This window comes from Lissotriton helveticus, chromosome 2_2 (assembly GCF_964261635.1).
Source record: "Lissotriton helveticus chromosome 2_2, aLisHel1.1, whole genome shotgun sequence".
Taxonomy (NCBI): Eukaryota; Metazoa; Chordata; class Amphibia; order Caudata; family Salamandridae; genus Lissotriton; species Lissotriton helveticus.
The window spans coordinates 320,555,334-320,570,994 of record NC_136060.1 but is presented as its reverse complement, the minus strand read 5'-3'; positions in this window follow the sequence as shown (position 1 = coordinate 320,570,994).

Here is a 15,661-nt window from a genome sequence, read left to right as displayed (position 1 = left end):
CATGCTTGGTAAGTCAAGGATATTCTTCACCTCCACAATCTCGGTGACCCCATATTATGTGCTTTTATAAGTGAAAAGTGTGCAGAATGGAAAACCCCATCTGTAGGGGATGTTCTCAGTGTGCAATTTTACACCAAGCCAGTGTGAGTGAGAAATAGTGGTATCTCGAAAATGAATGGATTCCTGTTGGCGAGCTGCCCTCAAGGGGTTCTCCTTACTTAAACGGAACTTTGTGATGACTTCTGGCCTCAGATTCCTTTTCTGTTGGAAGATGAAGAGCACCCTATGTGTGCGGTTGGGCTTCAGATGGTCAGATGCCAGATTCTGCGGGAGATGTTGGAACAATGCTTGAACATATTCCTCAAGATCTTTGTTAGGTACCTTCCTAGGAATTCCCCGTAGGCAGATGTTAAATCTGTTGTCTAAAGCCAATGTTTGTAAAATCTGTGTGCCCTCAGACCAGCGTCGGATTGGTAACGCGGGCATTCGGGCAATGCCCGAGGGGCCGGTGTCCGAGTGCTGCGGTGGGCCTCTTTTTTAGCAGTCTGGTGGGACATTTGGGCGCTGTCTCTATTGTTCGAATACAGCCGCGGCCCAGTAGGTGTCTGAGTGGCCTTTCTAGAGGCAGATGGGCGCTCATTACCTCCATTTAGCAAGAGGTGTCACTCCCTTTGTCTCGCTGGCAGGCCCATTAATGTGTGCACATACTGAGTGGTGGCAGTGAGGAAAATTGAATTTTGCCTTGTTATATGTGCCTACGTGTTCCCCATCCTATGTTATATGTGCATGATCGATATGCATGTATTCCCCTATGATCGATTAAAGACGCAATTATAGTTGTGTCCAAATCTAGTATGCCAAGTATCCAGTTCTCGTGAAAGCAACGAGTATCAGGCCTATGTTGCCACGTTTTACAGTGTGCACGTTAATTCACCACATTGTCACCGTTTCTAGGCCTCAAAGGGCCCGGACACCAGATTCAAGCTCCAGTCCCCTGAACCCACTCTGAGGAGAGATGCAGCCCCCACCTGCATCCCTGACCCTTCACTTACTTCCTGCCTCGCAGCGCGGTGCCCGGCCTGGCTCTGCCTGCCTGTCTGCCAAGAATATGTTATGCTTCCAGTTATCAGTCCAGCTTTCCTTCTCTGCATTCCTAAGCTACTGAACCGCATAAACAGTTCAGCTATAGTCTAGTCTTTCTGTCTCCAAGTAAGAGAAATACTGTATTAGTATTCATAGAATATTCCTAGCACACGCAATACATGTAGAATATATGCATGCACCAGCCTTAGTGTCAAGTAGCCTTTGCCCTGATAACTTTTAGATTCTATCAACATGTACTCCAAACACCAGATACCAGATATGCTATAGGTACATGTCGTCCTGACACCGCAGACTTTAGTCTCCTCTTCTAGTGCAGAAGTCATAGCCCCCAGTTCTCCCTAGTAACACGTCATTGCCCGTTTGCGCGCACCACTAGGTTAAAGGTCCCAGCTGCTCTCAGGTAGCCCCCTCCATGTTTCCGCCTACTCATGACATTTCTATGACGTTTCACATCACATGTCTCAGTGCACGCCCTGTACACGCCTTCTGTTTCCGCCCATGTGTTCTTATCTTACGCTTGTCACAAGTTACGCCTACTGTATGTAATGTATTTGAAATGTCTTACTATATATACACTGCACTGTTAATGAAATGGTGCAGCTGCCTTCCTTCCTACTTTACTCAGGCTGTCCCGTTCCAGTCCCTTCCCTTTTGCCTGAATAAAGCCTGTTCAACTCGGACACATCGGATCCTGCCTCTTATTTATTGAGCTATCTGTTATTGTTAATATATTCAAAAATAGTACCGGTAATTAATTATTTATTTACCACATAAATGGCGCCCGAATAGGGACGTACCCCTTCCTCACGCGCTGGCGATGCAACGCCGGTCCCCTGACCCTCTGCAGCCGTGACGGAACAATACCGTGCACGTGCAGATATTTCTGCTTCAAGTCTCCCTCAGGCCCACAGAGGAGACGGAGACTGCGGTCCGACATCCAGACGAAGCGGTGTGGAATGCGATTCGTCCCGACCAGAGCCCAAGCCGAGAGAGCAAGGTCCGAAGTATCTGGAGGCCCACCTGTTTCCGAAGTTTCCGAAGTATGTAGTAGTCCGACGTCGTAGCAGTCCAGTCCAGTCCGAGGCCTTCCAGTTTCTGCTTCCCGGTGAGTACCGTCGCGGGGGAAGTATCTAGACAGGATCATTAGTTTGTTCCTGGTCCGTTGAGTTTGGGTACACAGATCAAGTCCGAAGTATTCACCTAGGTGGATACGGGTCCGACGTGTCTCTTTATGGGACCGGTATGTTCTGTACTGTTTTAGCAGTGCATCTAGTAATTCTAGTAAGTTTCGTTCTCGAGAAATTCATGTGTTCTGTATCAGGTAGTATTCTGTTCGAACTGTTATCAATGTATTTTTATGTCGTGGTATGAGTGCTTTGTTCGCTATTTTATTACTGTGATTATTGTGTATTGCGTTTTCCAAGTGTATTACCGAAATGCCTCTGTTCTCGAAATTACGTCAGTTAAAAACCAGAAAAGGGTTACTCGAAGAAGCAGTTCCTGTCCCTCCTAGGGACAGTCCAGGACATTTTATGTATCACAAGCATGGCCTAGATGCCATAATATATCTAGACTTATGGGTGGACTATACTAAGGAACTAGAAGAAAAATATAGATGGCCCGTATCAGGTACATGGGATGCCGAGTGCATCATGAGAGTAGAAGAAGCATTATGGAAAAAGAAAGCCAGACAGTCCCAGAAAGATGCCATCGAGTTATGGCGCAAAGAATCTCATAAAAGAACCGAAAAAGAATTCAGAAAAACAGAATTAAGTAGGGAATCCTCAGAAAAAGCCCAAGAAAGGGAATTAATAGAAGAAGGTGAACGAGTTAGAGCAGAACAGTCAGACAGACAGAGAAATGCCCTTATTAAAGGTATGTATCCTCTTCTTGCCGAGGGCTTGCCGAAGGCAACCCCGGAAGTACCCGGTAATTTACCGCCGCCAATGGTCCCGATTAAGCAACGTCATAAACCGACCGCAGCTGAAATTTTTCTTTCGTCCTATTTGGACGACACAGTCCCAGCATATGCAAATCATGTTCTGCCTGTTCCGCCTGCTCCCGTTAATAATGTAATTCCTGTCCCGCCAACTACTGTTCCCGGGGGTCAAGTTCATGTTCCAGCACCCCCGGACCAGCCCACAGTAAATGTACCCGTTATGCCAGTCACTCTACCAGCCCGTACAGTATTCACCGACGATTCTAGTTTAGGAGCCGCGGGGGGAGGTTCTCCTCGCACCCCGCCTCAACCGAAACGTCTGACGCTGCACGACGTAGCGTTACAGCGTACGCCAAAAGTGGCGACATACACAGATCTCAAGCGACTTCTTACTGACTGTATATATGAGCCAGTTCCAGGCGAGGATCACATGATCTTATATTCAGTACGTTTAAGACGGGTGGCCAGCTTTTTGATCACCCTGCCCGATATGAAGGAACATCTGAACAGAATATATCGTTTCATCCGTACAGGAGAGAATCCAGAAAGTATTCACGAAGCTATGTCACAAAGGAAAGCCGAGGTTCAACTTATGATTTTAAAGTTCCTGATTAACTGTTTAATAAGAGAGCAAGATTATCCAGATAAAGATCAAGACGAGATGAAAGTCCTAACCAGGTGGAGTGACAATATAGCCGAGGGAAAACACAAGACACAGGGTTGTATAGAGAGTATGTATAAGAAAATTCGTAAGGAAATAATACGTATACACAAGGAACGAGAAGCAAAAAGAGCAACCGAGAAAGAGAGTGACTCTTCTAGTGAAGAGGTAGACAGCGAGAATCCCTCCAGAATAGCGTATGTAGGTAGAACTAGACTTTCCGACCGATATTCACGCCTAGATTACAAAAAAGCTTTTCCTCCTCCTGCACCAGAACAGTGTTCTCTTGAGCAAGTATTCCAGGCCACCGATCAAATTCTGAAATCACGAATAGGTTATAGCGAGCTTAGTACAATGCATGAACAAGAACTAGCCCGATCAGCAGTCCGATGGACTAGTGATTCTACCACGTTTCCAGATGAAATAGTGGCACAAACGTTTCTGAAACTGCCCCCAGCCGAGCAACGTCTGGTGGGTACATATATGATCCAGCACCTCATTACACTGTATGAGGAACAACATTCTGATCCAGGTCCTCTACATGATGTATTGAACGAGTTACTCCAATACAGATGGAAAGGTCTAGGTACCGATTTAATTAGTGTCATTCTAGAACAGCGCCACAAATACCGAACGTTTCTGAATCCGCATTTTGTTCACGCCTCACCCCCAGAAAGAAAATCATTCTACATAGACAGACAGAATCCGTTACGGGAAGTGCATCCAGTTAAGGGAGAAGATGGTAGTCTAGAACGAGTATTTGTTTACACCCCTATCACGAAAATAGAACTCTTGGAAATGAAAAAGTTAATTCCCTGTCATGATAAAGATCCAGCAGGGTTTCACCGTGAATTAAAGGACATACTCCGTATGGGAGAATACACGTATCCTGATATCATTAAAATGTTAAAAGTCCTGTTGCCTGCGGGCATATATGAAAAACTCAAAGAAAAAGAATGGGAGGTGGGAGAGAAAAAGATAGATTGGACAGCATTAGAAACTGAAGATAATACACGAGTACCAGGTACCGGTCTTGGGGATAAAGCTAAAGCATTGCCCGAATTATTAATACAAGTTTTGCCAAGATTACTAGCCACGAAAAAGGAAGATTGGGATGCCATCTCAGCCTGTAAACAGAAACAAGACGAAGATACTAGTGATTTTTATTCTAGATTTGAGAAATGTTTCATTATTAATAGTGGTCTGAAAACAAGTAGTGAATCGTACCCTCATCTTTTTGTCACCAAACTAGTCGAAAATTCAAGTCCACAAGTTAAAAATCGAGTACTGAAAGTCGAAAGTACATGGCAAGCTAATACTCCGTCACAGATGCTCCAAATGCTCCAGTACCACCAGAACAGAATCAGGGAAGAGCAGGAACACGAAAAGAGACGTATGAAAGACACAAAAATGAAAGTACTAGTTGCACAATCTGTTCCACAAGACAGTCAGAAGAGGGGTCCGAATCAAGCCAGTCATCCTGCAGCTCCTGTTAAAGGGACATGCAATTACTGTAAACAGCCAGGTCATTTTATAAACGAATGTGCAGTTCTGAAACACAACATAGCTACTGGTAAGACTAAAGAGAGACCACGTCCGTCTAGACAAGAACAAGTTTCACAGAATTCCCAGCCACCACAGAATGCACAACAGACAGTTACAGTACCGCAGCCTATCGCTGCAACACAACACGTTACACAGCAGATGTACCAGTATGCACAGTCAGAGTATCCAGATTATCAGCCATATTCATGAATCAGCCTAGAGAGGGAGGTAGGCTTGCCTCTCATCGAGATTCCTGTAGATCAAGAGGGTCCCTATGTACACAGTCAAGTATTAGGGAAAGACAGAAAGTTTCTGATTGATACAGGGGCAAGTAGGACTACCATCAGTCATGACGAGGTTCCAGGGGCTCCACTCTCAGGCTCTAGAAATGTTTCCCTTGGATTTTCAGGAAAGCCCATTGTTAATGAAATATCGAAACCAGTTACTCTAGAAGTTGGTCCATTGTCCCGAACTACAGATTTGTTACTCACGAAATCTTGTCCAGAAAATTTATTAGGCATTAAAACTCTGAAAGAATTAGGAGCAGTCATATGCTGCTCCCCAGAAGGGGTCCGTTTGTTTCTGCGTGATTTTAAAGGTCATTATGTATTACGTGATTTTGATCCAAGATTATTGAATGTACCACAGCATTTATGGGCGCAAGGTCCAACTGATGTAGGCTGTATGCATATCACACCCCATCGTGTTACCCTGAAGCCAGGTGTTGTATTACCACGAATCCGACAGTACAAATTGCCACCTGAGGCTGTAGTAGCCTTATCCAAAATTATTGACGAACTCATTGCTCAAGGAGTAGTTGTAGAAACTGACTCCAATGTATGTAATTCTCCTATCATTCCAGTCCTGAAACGTACTGATCCAAATGCACCTCCAGTTTATCGATTAGTAATTGACCTTCGAGAACTTAATAAATGTATCATACCCCAATACCCAGTGGTCCCTGATATTTCCTCACTCTTGACAGCCATTGATTCTGAAGCTACGTTCTTTACAGTTATCGATCTCAAGAACGCATTCTTCAGTGTCCCCATTCATCCAGACAGCCAGTTCCTTTTCGGTTTCTGTTTAAATGGAAGAAGCTATAAATTTACACGAGCTCCTCAAGGTTTCACAGAAAGTCCTAGTATTTATAGTCAAGCACTTAAAAGACAACTAGACAATATTCACACGCCAACTGACACTGCCCTGCTCCAGTATGTCGATGATCTACTGATCACAGCCCGTTCTGAACGTGACTGCGAACGTGCGTCACTTACAGTCCTGTATTTTCTGGCCGAGATGGGGCACAAGGTGTCCCCTTCCAAGTTGCAATTCTGTGTCCAGCAAGTGGTATACTTAGGACACTTACTGTCCAAGAGGGGTAGGCAGTTGACACCAGACCGTATCCAGTTAATAGCACGTCTTCCACAGCCCAAGACACAGAAGGAGGTACGAGCTTTTATCGGCCTCACTTCTTACTGCAGACAATGGATTCCTCAGTATGCATTTCTAGCCAAGCCACTGATACAGTTAACGACACAGGAGGCAGCCGTATCGACTGTCCTCCCTTGGACCCAGGAACATACACTTGTTTTCAATGAGTTAAAGAAAGCTTTATGTAAAGCACCTGTTCTAGCAACACCGAACTATAGTAAGCCCTTTACACTTTTTGTTACTGAACGTGATGGTACTGCATTATCTGTTCTCACACAAGATCAAGCAGGACAATACAAGCCCTGTGCTTATTTTTCTAGCACATTAGATCCAGTAGCCCAGGCTCTGCCTGCGTGCCTCAAGTCAGTTGCAGCCACAGCTCTAGCTATCAGACAAAGTGATTCCATAGTGTTAGGACACTCCCTGACAGTACAAGTTCCACACTCCGTGGAGGTTCTTTTAAACCGAACACAGACTCAGCACTTGACAATTGCACGTTTAACAGGTTATGAACTGACACTGTTCCAGCCACACATAGAAATTAAACGCTGCAACATTTTAAATCCAGCTACACTGTTACCGTCAGTTACCTCTAATCCTGCCACACATGACTGTGTGGAAGTTGTTAACACTATGACAAAGCCAAGACAAGACTTGACAGACATTGCATTACCTAATCCCGACCTGACACTTTATGTGGATGGTTCATGTATGAGGACAAGTACAGGAGAACTAGTAGCCGCGTATGCAGTGACTACTGACACTGAAGTTATAGAAACACATCGTATTGACACCCTGTCTGCTCAAGCAGCAGAGCTTGTCGCTCTGACCCAAGCCTGCATACGAGCGAAGAACTTGAAAGTAAACATATACACAGATTCACGTTATGCATTCGGAGTCGTACACGACTTTGGAGTCCTCTGGCAAGAAAGAGGTTTTATGACTTCTCATGGAACCAAGATTCAGCATGGCCCCCTCATTCAAGCTCTGTTAGATGCAATACATTTACCGACAGCCATCGCTATCATGAAGTGCAAGGCACATACGAAAGTCACTGACATCATTTCCCAGGGTAACGACCTGGCAGATCGAACAGCCAAGCTTACAGCCCAGACTCCAGACATTCCAGTTAACACGACACCGACACATATTCCCGATCAGACTACTTGTATGACAGTTAAGGACCCAACACAAGATGTAATAGATATACAGTCACATGCTACTCCCGATGAAATCAAGAAATGGTCCGAACAAGGAGGGGTCCAGACAGATCAAGGATGGTTGACGAAGGGAAAAGCCACATGGTTTCTCCCCGACTCTATGGTTCAAATCATTATTAACACCGCACATAGTCCAGCACACTTAGGAGAAAAAGCCATGTTAGACAGTATTCAGAACCTCTGGTTTAACAAACATTTACGAGCAGCAGCCAAGCAGAAAGTGCGTACCTGCATGATCTGTTGTCAGTTCAATCCAGGTAAAGGTGTCCCGGTGGAACAAGGTGGATTCCATCCTCCTGACCACCCTTTTGAAGTCCTCCAAATGGATTATATTCAGATGGAGCGATGTCGAGGTTTCAAGTATGTTCTCGTAGTCGTATGTGCTTTGTCCAGGTGGACAGAAGCATATCCAGTTCCAGATTACACAGCTGCGACCACTGCCAGGCAGTTGGTTCGTGAGTTCTTTCCCCGCTATGGATTACCTAGGGTCGTGTATTCAGATAACGGCCAGCCATTCTCATCCGAGCTCATGAAACAAGTTTCCCTTCTGTTAGGGTACCAGTGGAAGTTCCATTGTGTACGCCATCCTGAAGCAGCCGGTCTCGTAGAGAGACATAACCAGACTCTGAAAATCCGCATTGCTAAAGTGTGTGCAGAGAAAGGTGTAGATTGGATAGTAGCACTGCCAGTCGCCCTTTTCTATATGAGAATGGTCGCTCACTCCCGTTCAGGTCTGTCCCCGTATGAGATAGTGTTTGGACGTCCCCCCAATATGTGGGGTACACCTAGACCCCGTACCATTACCGATGTTGACAGTAATATGCTGACAGATTACCTTGCTTCCTTGATGTCTGCACTACAATCTTGTCGTTCACAGGTTGCCGCTGCATTTCCAGACAACACCGACGTGAAACAGCACGAGGTCGTTCCGGGGGATTTCGTGCTGATCCGAAATTTTGATCGTTCAAGTCCGCTGCAGCCCCGCTGGAAGGAGCCCCGACTTGTCCTACTGACAACAAGGACCGCAGTGAAGATTGAAAACCGAAAAGGGTGGCTACACGCGAGCCACGTCAAGAAATTCCATGGACTTAAAACTAAAACTTTTCTCAAGGACTGCCCCGTTCTCAAGGACTGCCCAGACAATGAATCTAAACTTCCCCTGTTAGAGAAAACTCCGCAGCAGGAGTATAAATCCACGTTGAGGTCTAGTAAGTCAGCCAGTTTAATTGTCTAAGTCCCTCTCGGGTGAAACGGTTAGACAGGTTCCTGACATGTATAAGACAGACCCACACAGTGAGAGAGTTAGTCAAAACTCTAAGAGATGTATCATTACTCTGTTCTTTCTATTGTTTTTGAGTCTTATGGTTACATGCATAAGTTATGCGTTACATTTATGTTTTCCTATTTCACATGAACATATGTTTTCTAATGTTACAGTAGAGCACACATTTAGTGACCTGCCTCCTCACGAGTTATCCTATCGTCTTGCTATGCGTAATAATACTTTTATCCGAATGCTGCACTATTCACACCAGACCAGCAATGCCACTAATTGTTGGGTGTGTGGTCGACTCCCCCCTTTCCAGACACCGAAGGGAGTTCTGCCACTCTTTCCTTATCCTTTTTCACATAATGGTTCGTGTGGAGCATGGTCCACGTTAACGTCATCCCTAACTGATATGTCCCTTCTGAATCGAACATGTTTCCCAGACAAGGAAGGTCTTTCCCATAGAACAGGATTAGATCTAGAAAATGAAGTATATGATTTAGGTAATTATTCCTCGAATCTCATGGTTTTGAATGTTCAGTCCGATACTACTCCAGATTTGCCCGCTATTTCAGTACTACCAGTAAAAGGCGAATTATGTGTCAGAAAGAATGGTTCCGCACATGTAGGACATAGTGATTGTACTACTATGGTCGAGTATAGTGACAGTGGGAAATCTATTTTCAAAGCCTCACGTCATTCTTATTTTGTGTGTGGTCAGACCGCATATGTTCGTCTGCCCCTCGATTGGGATGGAACATGTTATATTGCCTTCCTACTGCCACCAGTTTTCCTAGCCCCATCTGATTATCACCGAAACACACATCTAGTACACGTTAGACATAGAAGGGAGACTGAGTCCCCAATTGTCGATCAAACTGAAACTGCCCTAGAACAATATCAAGACTTCAATAAAGGTTTCTTTTTCTTCATAGGTCCTGTCCAGAATAGTAAGTTAATACGTAGGCTAACCAGAACCCTTGAAGCAGTAGTGAATGAGACTACTTCCGCTCTAGGTAATTTAACCGAAGAGCAATCTGCCATTAGATTTGTCGTGCTCCAAAATCGTCTCGTTCTTGACGTCATACTGGCCGATAGAGGAGGAGCTTGTAGAGTCATCGGATCTAGTTGCTGCATTTTCATTCCTAATAACGCGCCGTCTGTTTATTCAGCTATAACGAGACTTCATAATATTGCCCATCATTTACACCAGAATCCAGGCACCTGGACATGGTCCGGTTGGCTCTGGAGTATCATATCTGCCTGGGGATGGAAAGTATTGTCATTCCTAGGTATAGCAGTAATGATCATATTCAGTTGCTGCCTCTGTTTACAATGTGGCCCTGCGATTTGCGGCTTGTGTGCTACCTCTTGTATTCCTAGTCCTAGGTCCCGTTCCAAGACAATTCGAGATGAGCAAATGATGCTATATGAACAGATAGATAGTATCATGAATATTGATGTTTCCTGATGGAAACGTAGGGCACAAGGAGGGAATGAGGAAAATTGAATTTTGCCTTGTTATATGTGCCTACGTGTTCCCCATTCTATGTTATATGTGCATGATCGATATGCATGTATTCCCCTATGATCGATTAAAGACGCAATTATAGTTGTGTCCAACTCTAGTATGCCAAGTATCCAGTTCTCTTGAAAGCAACGAGTATCAGGCCTATGTTGCCACGTTTTACAGTGTGCACGTTAATTCACCACATTGTCCCTGTTTCTAGGCCTCAAAGGGCCCGGACACCAGATTCAAGCTCCAGTCCCCTGAACCCACTCTGAGGAGCGATGCAGCCCCCACCTGCATCCCTGACCCTTCACTTACTTCCTGCCTCGCAGCGCGGTGCCCGGCCTGGCTCTGCCTGCCTGTCTGCCAAGAATATGTTATGCTTCCAGTTATCAGTCCAGCTTTCCTTCTCTGCATTCCTAAGCTACTGAACCGCATAAACAGTTCAGCTATAGTCTAGTCTTTCTGTCTCCAAGTAAGAGAAATACTGTATTAGTATTCATAGAATATTCCTAGCACACGCAATACATGTAGAATATATGCATGCACCAGCCTTAGTGTCAAGTAGCCTTTGCCCTGATAACTTTTAGATTCTATCAACATGTACTCCAAACACCAGATACCAGATATGCTATAGGTACATGTCGTCCTGACACCGCAGACTTTAGTCTCCTCTTCTAGTGCAGAAGTCATAGCCCCCAGTTCTCCCTAGTAACACGTCATTGCCCGTTTGCGCGCACCACTAGGTTAAAGGTCCCAGCTGCTCTCAGGTAGCCCCCTCCATGTTTCCGCCTACTCATGACATTTCTATGACGTTTCACATCACATGTCTCAGTGCACGCCCTGTACACGCCTTCTGTTTCCGCCCATGTGTTCTTATCTTACGCTTGTCACAAGTTACGCCTACTGTATGTAATGTATTTGAAATGTCTTACTATATATACACTGCACTGTTAATGAAATGGTGCAGCTGCCTTCCTTCCTACTTTACTCAGGCTGTCCCGTTCCAGTCCCTTCCCTTTTGCCTGAATAAAGCCTGTTCAACTCGGACACATCGGATCCTGCCTCTTATTTATTGAGCTATCTGTTATTGTTAATATATTCAAAAATAGTACCGGTAATTAATTATTTATTTACCACAGCAGGGGGCCTGAGTAGAAGTGGCCTAACTTGTTTCACCACTGTAAACTAATGCGTGCATTTTTTTTTACCCCCTCCTAAAGTTTTTTTTATAAGATTACGCCAAAGCAGTGATTATGCAAATGTGGGCCGATTCTTTTTTTGCGTGCCCGGGCCGATTTTCAATCGCAATCCAACCCTGTCTGAGACATCTGTGTTATATGAGGAATTACTCTGTAAGCTATCTCTTTAAAAGGCTAGTGTGTTTTTGTCTGATGGGCAGAGCTTTTCGGTCTTCGCAAACTGTGGGGTACTTCTACCCTGTCTCACAATATTCACTTAATTCAATAATTTTTTGGGGCCAATGGGCAGCAGTATCTCCTGAAAGTGTCCTCTTACAACAATACTTCCCATTTAAGGTCCCCTCTGAAAATGTGCCCTTGCACTCCTTAGCACTTAGGCTTTCCTGCATGGAACCTCTTTACTCTGTCTATTGCTCCTTCCGCTCCTTCATAGCGCAGCGCCCCCCCCGGAGAGGTAAGGGGTGGAGGGACAAGAGAGGGGAGTGGATGGGGAGAGGTAAGGGGGTGGAGGCACAGGAGAGGGGAGCTGATGGAGGGAGGGGAGGGATACTGACTGAGAGGGGGTCCTCACTCATGAGGACAAGGGCTTACTTGTGTCTGTAGTAGGTGGCCGCCCCATTCGGACCGACAGAGGGAGCACTGCGCTGCGTGTTGTCACTGCTGTGGGATGAAAAATGAAGTAAATAAAATGGAGATCAGGCGGAGGAGCCGGGGTTTAGCGTCTCTGAGAGTCTGGGTGACTGCTCAGGAGTCAGGACTGCCAGGTACTTGTACTTGCGGCGGAGGCTGTGGAAGAAAACACTCACTGTGATGATGCTCGGATACGGCTGCCGACCTACCAGACTGTAGCTTAGACAGACTTAACAGCCTCCAAACAATTGCACTGTAAAAACTATGTGCAGTATTTGAGCAGAGGGGATCTAATGCCCAAAAGGACAGATTCTATAGTGACAGGGCTGGCATAATCCAGAATGTCTTTCATGGCTGCCAAATTGTCTTTCCCGTATGGCTTAAAACATAGGCATTTCCACCAAATACATTTAAAGCCACCTGGGAAACCATATCCTCTCCAGCATGGTGGGCTTGAATGTATAAAAATGCATGGCATGGCCTTGGATATACTTACCACTTAATGATAACTTTATAAGAGGCCTTTTTATCTGGAGCAATGCAGGATTTTTTTGCCACATCTTGCTATTCTTCCATTGTCCTTTCCTTATTTCTCTCTCCCATATCGGTGATTTGCTTAGCATAAGAATGTCATATTTTTTGTGCTTATTTGGCCTGTTGTAGGGCCCTTGTTTTGCACAAATCTTTCAATGGGATTGTGGTCTCTAAATAAATAAATGTCCCTCCTCCCTTCCCTTCCCTCAATGGATATCAGCCTTTTTACAGCGCGGGGATGCCCTTGGGTCACCAGGCGCTATACAAATCGCTAAATAAATAAATAAAATAATGGATGCTGCATTAACTGTCGGATGCGTGACCCAGTGGCTTAGATGTGTATAGCTGCAATGTTCAAGTTCCTCTAAGTCAATGTTTTTTACAATCTTCGAATGTTGGAATAGTGTGACCAGGAACATTTGTCTAGGCATTAAGTGGTCCTGGTTGCAACACTGGAGCAAAAGCTATATGTGGTGTGTAGGCGTATGTGGCAAGGGATGGGACAGTAGTCGTTTTTTATTACTCGCAATGTCCCAAACCATTAATGTTGTGCTTATGTTGTACGGTTCCTATGAAATCAAGTAAGACTGTGCGTTTGGACAACATATGGGCCAAAATATGGGAACTGAGTCCACACATTTATTCAGACTATGGGGCATATTATCAAGCAGGGTGTTAAAAATTATCGCCCATCTGGTGTGAACATGGGCTTCTATTGGAATTCTCCAGGGCATATTATCAAGCCCATTATCGCCGCTTTAGCTGAAGTTTTCATGCTGCTAAATTGGCGAAAATTTTAATGCCCTGCTTGATAATATGCCCCCAAGTTGGCCAAATTCCTGGCTAGCTCACAGTGCACCGACTGGACCAATAAACCTGACAAGATACCACATGGTGTCTGCAACATCCGAACATGACCACTCTAATCCCCCAACGAAATCGTGGAAACAGATCTACCTTTTCGTGGTTACCTTAGGCATGCCCAAATGGAGACACAAGAAATACACAAATTGGCATCCCAAACATTTATTGAAGCAGTTGGATTCTTGAGTAAAATAGATGAGCTTGTTGTAAATGGCCCTTTTTGCAGGGTTATTCCCAAACTTCTTGATTCTTCCTCCCTTGTTTTTCCTGATCTGTGGTTGTTGGCAATAGGACTCTGGGCACTTCACCACTGCTGATCAGTGCTAAAGTGCATATGCTCTCCCTATTGTAAATTGATGTATGGATTAGTGATTCCATGATTGCCGTGTTTGGTTTCCTTGTCAGACCCTAGTACCGTGCACTTAGTGTGCCCAGGGCTTGTAAATCCAAATGCTGCTGGTGGGCTTGCAGCACTGGTTGTGCCACCCACAGAAGCAGCCTTGTAAAATGTGTCTAAGAACTGCCATTGCAGAGCCTGTGTGCAGTCTGGTACTGCCATGTTGACTTGGTAAGTGCACCCACTTGCCAGTCCCTAAACCTTCCCTTTTCTTCTTATCAGACACCCCTATGGTAGGCCCAAGGGCAGGGTGCATTGTAAGTATAAGGTAGGACATGCCCTGGTGTGTGTGGCATGTCCTAACAGTGAATTACTGCCATTTTCGTTTTTCACTTTTGCAAGGCTACCTGTTCTCCATAGGCCAGAATGGGTAGTTAGATTATTACATTTTATAATCCTAACTGACTCAGGGAACATGGTCGAAATTCGAGTTTAGTATGCCTGAACTCAGAATGATAAAATACATACGTTGGTTTTAACACTGTGTTTGAAAATACCACTTTTAGAAAGTAGGTATTTTCTTGCCTAACTAGCCAAGCCTGCCTCTGCTAGGTTGTGTATTCCTTGCATGGAGTTTGAGTGACAGGGCTGGGGGATTCCAAGAGACAGAATGAGTCCGCCCAGTGGTGAATAGAGATCTGCATCTAGATGGGAGGGGGGAGTTGTACCTGGGACCTGAATAGGACTGTGCCTGCCCCCCACATTGCTGGCTCCTACCCCGGGTGGTTTGGCTGATGTCTCTGCCCTGCACTGTGAAAGGAGAGAAGGAATCATGTCAACAAAGTGCTCCAGGGCTGTGCTTTCCCTCCACAATGATGGCTCCACCTTCTGTGGGGCGTCTGATGTTTCTGCACTGTACTGTGAAAGGAAAGAAGGAGTCATGTCAACAGAGTGCTCCAGAACTGGTTTGGACTGGGCAAAGGACCCTCTGCCCTCAGAGGACAAAGGATTTCGGGGTATAAATATTGGGACCCTGATCCCAAGAAATTAGATCATCCTGGAATCAAGAAGGAACCTCTGCCAAGGAGAAAGCTGGAAGACTGAAGACGGAGGACTGTCTTGCTGTGTATTTGTGGGCTTTGCTGCCAAGGAGAGGGGAAGGACTTTGCTTTGTGCTGTGTCCCCTTGCTTGAAGAGATCTCCAAGGGCCTGAGTAGAGCTGGCTTCCTGTTATGGAGTCCCAGGAACAAAAGGACTTCACCCCCAGCTTCCCCCCTGAACTCTACTGAGAGAGTTCTGTCCTTCCTAGTGTTCTTGGGCCAGTTGTGGTGCCTCTGGAAGTTGTACCTGTTGGCCGGGAAGCTGGACAAGAAGAAACTAAGTATTTCTGCAAAGTTTCACGCATCGCTCGCTT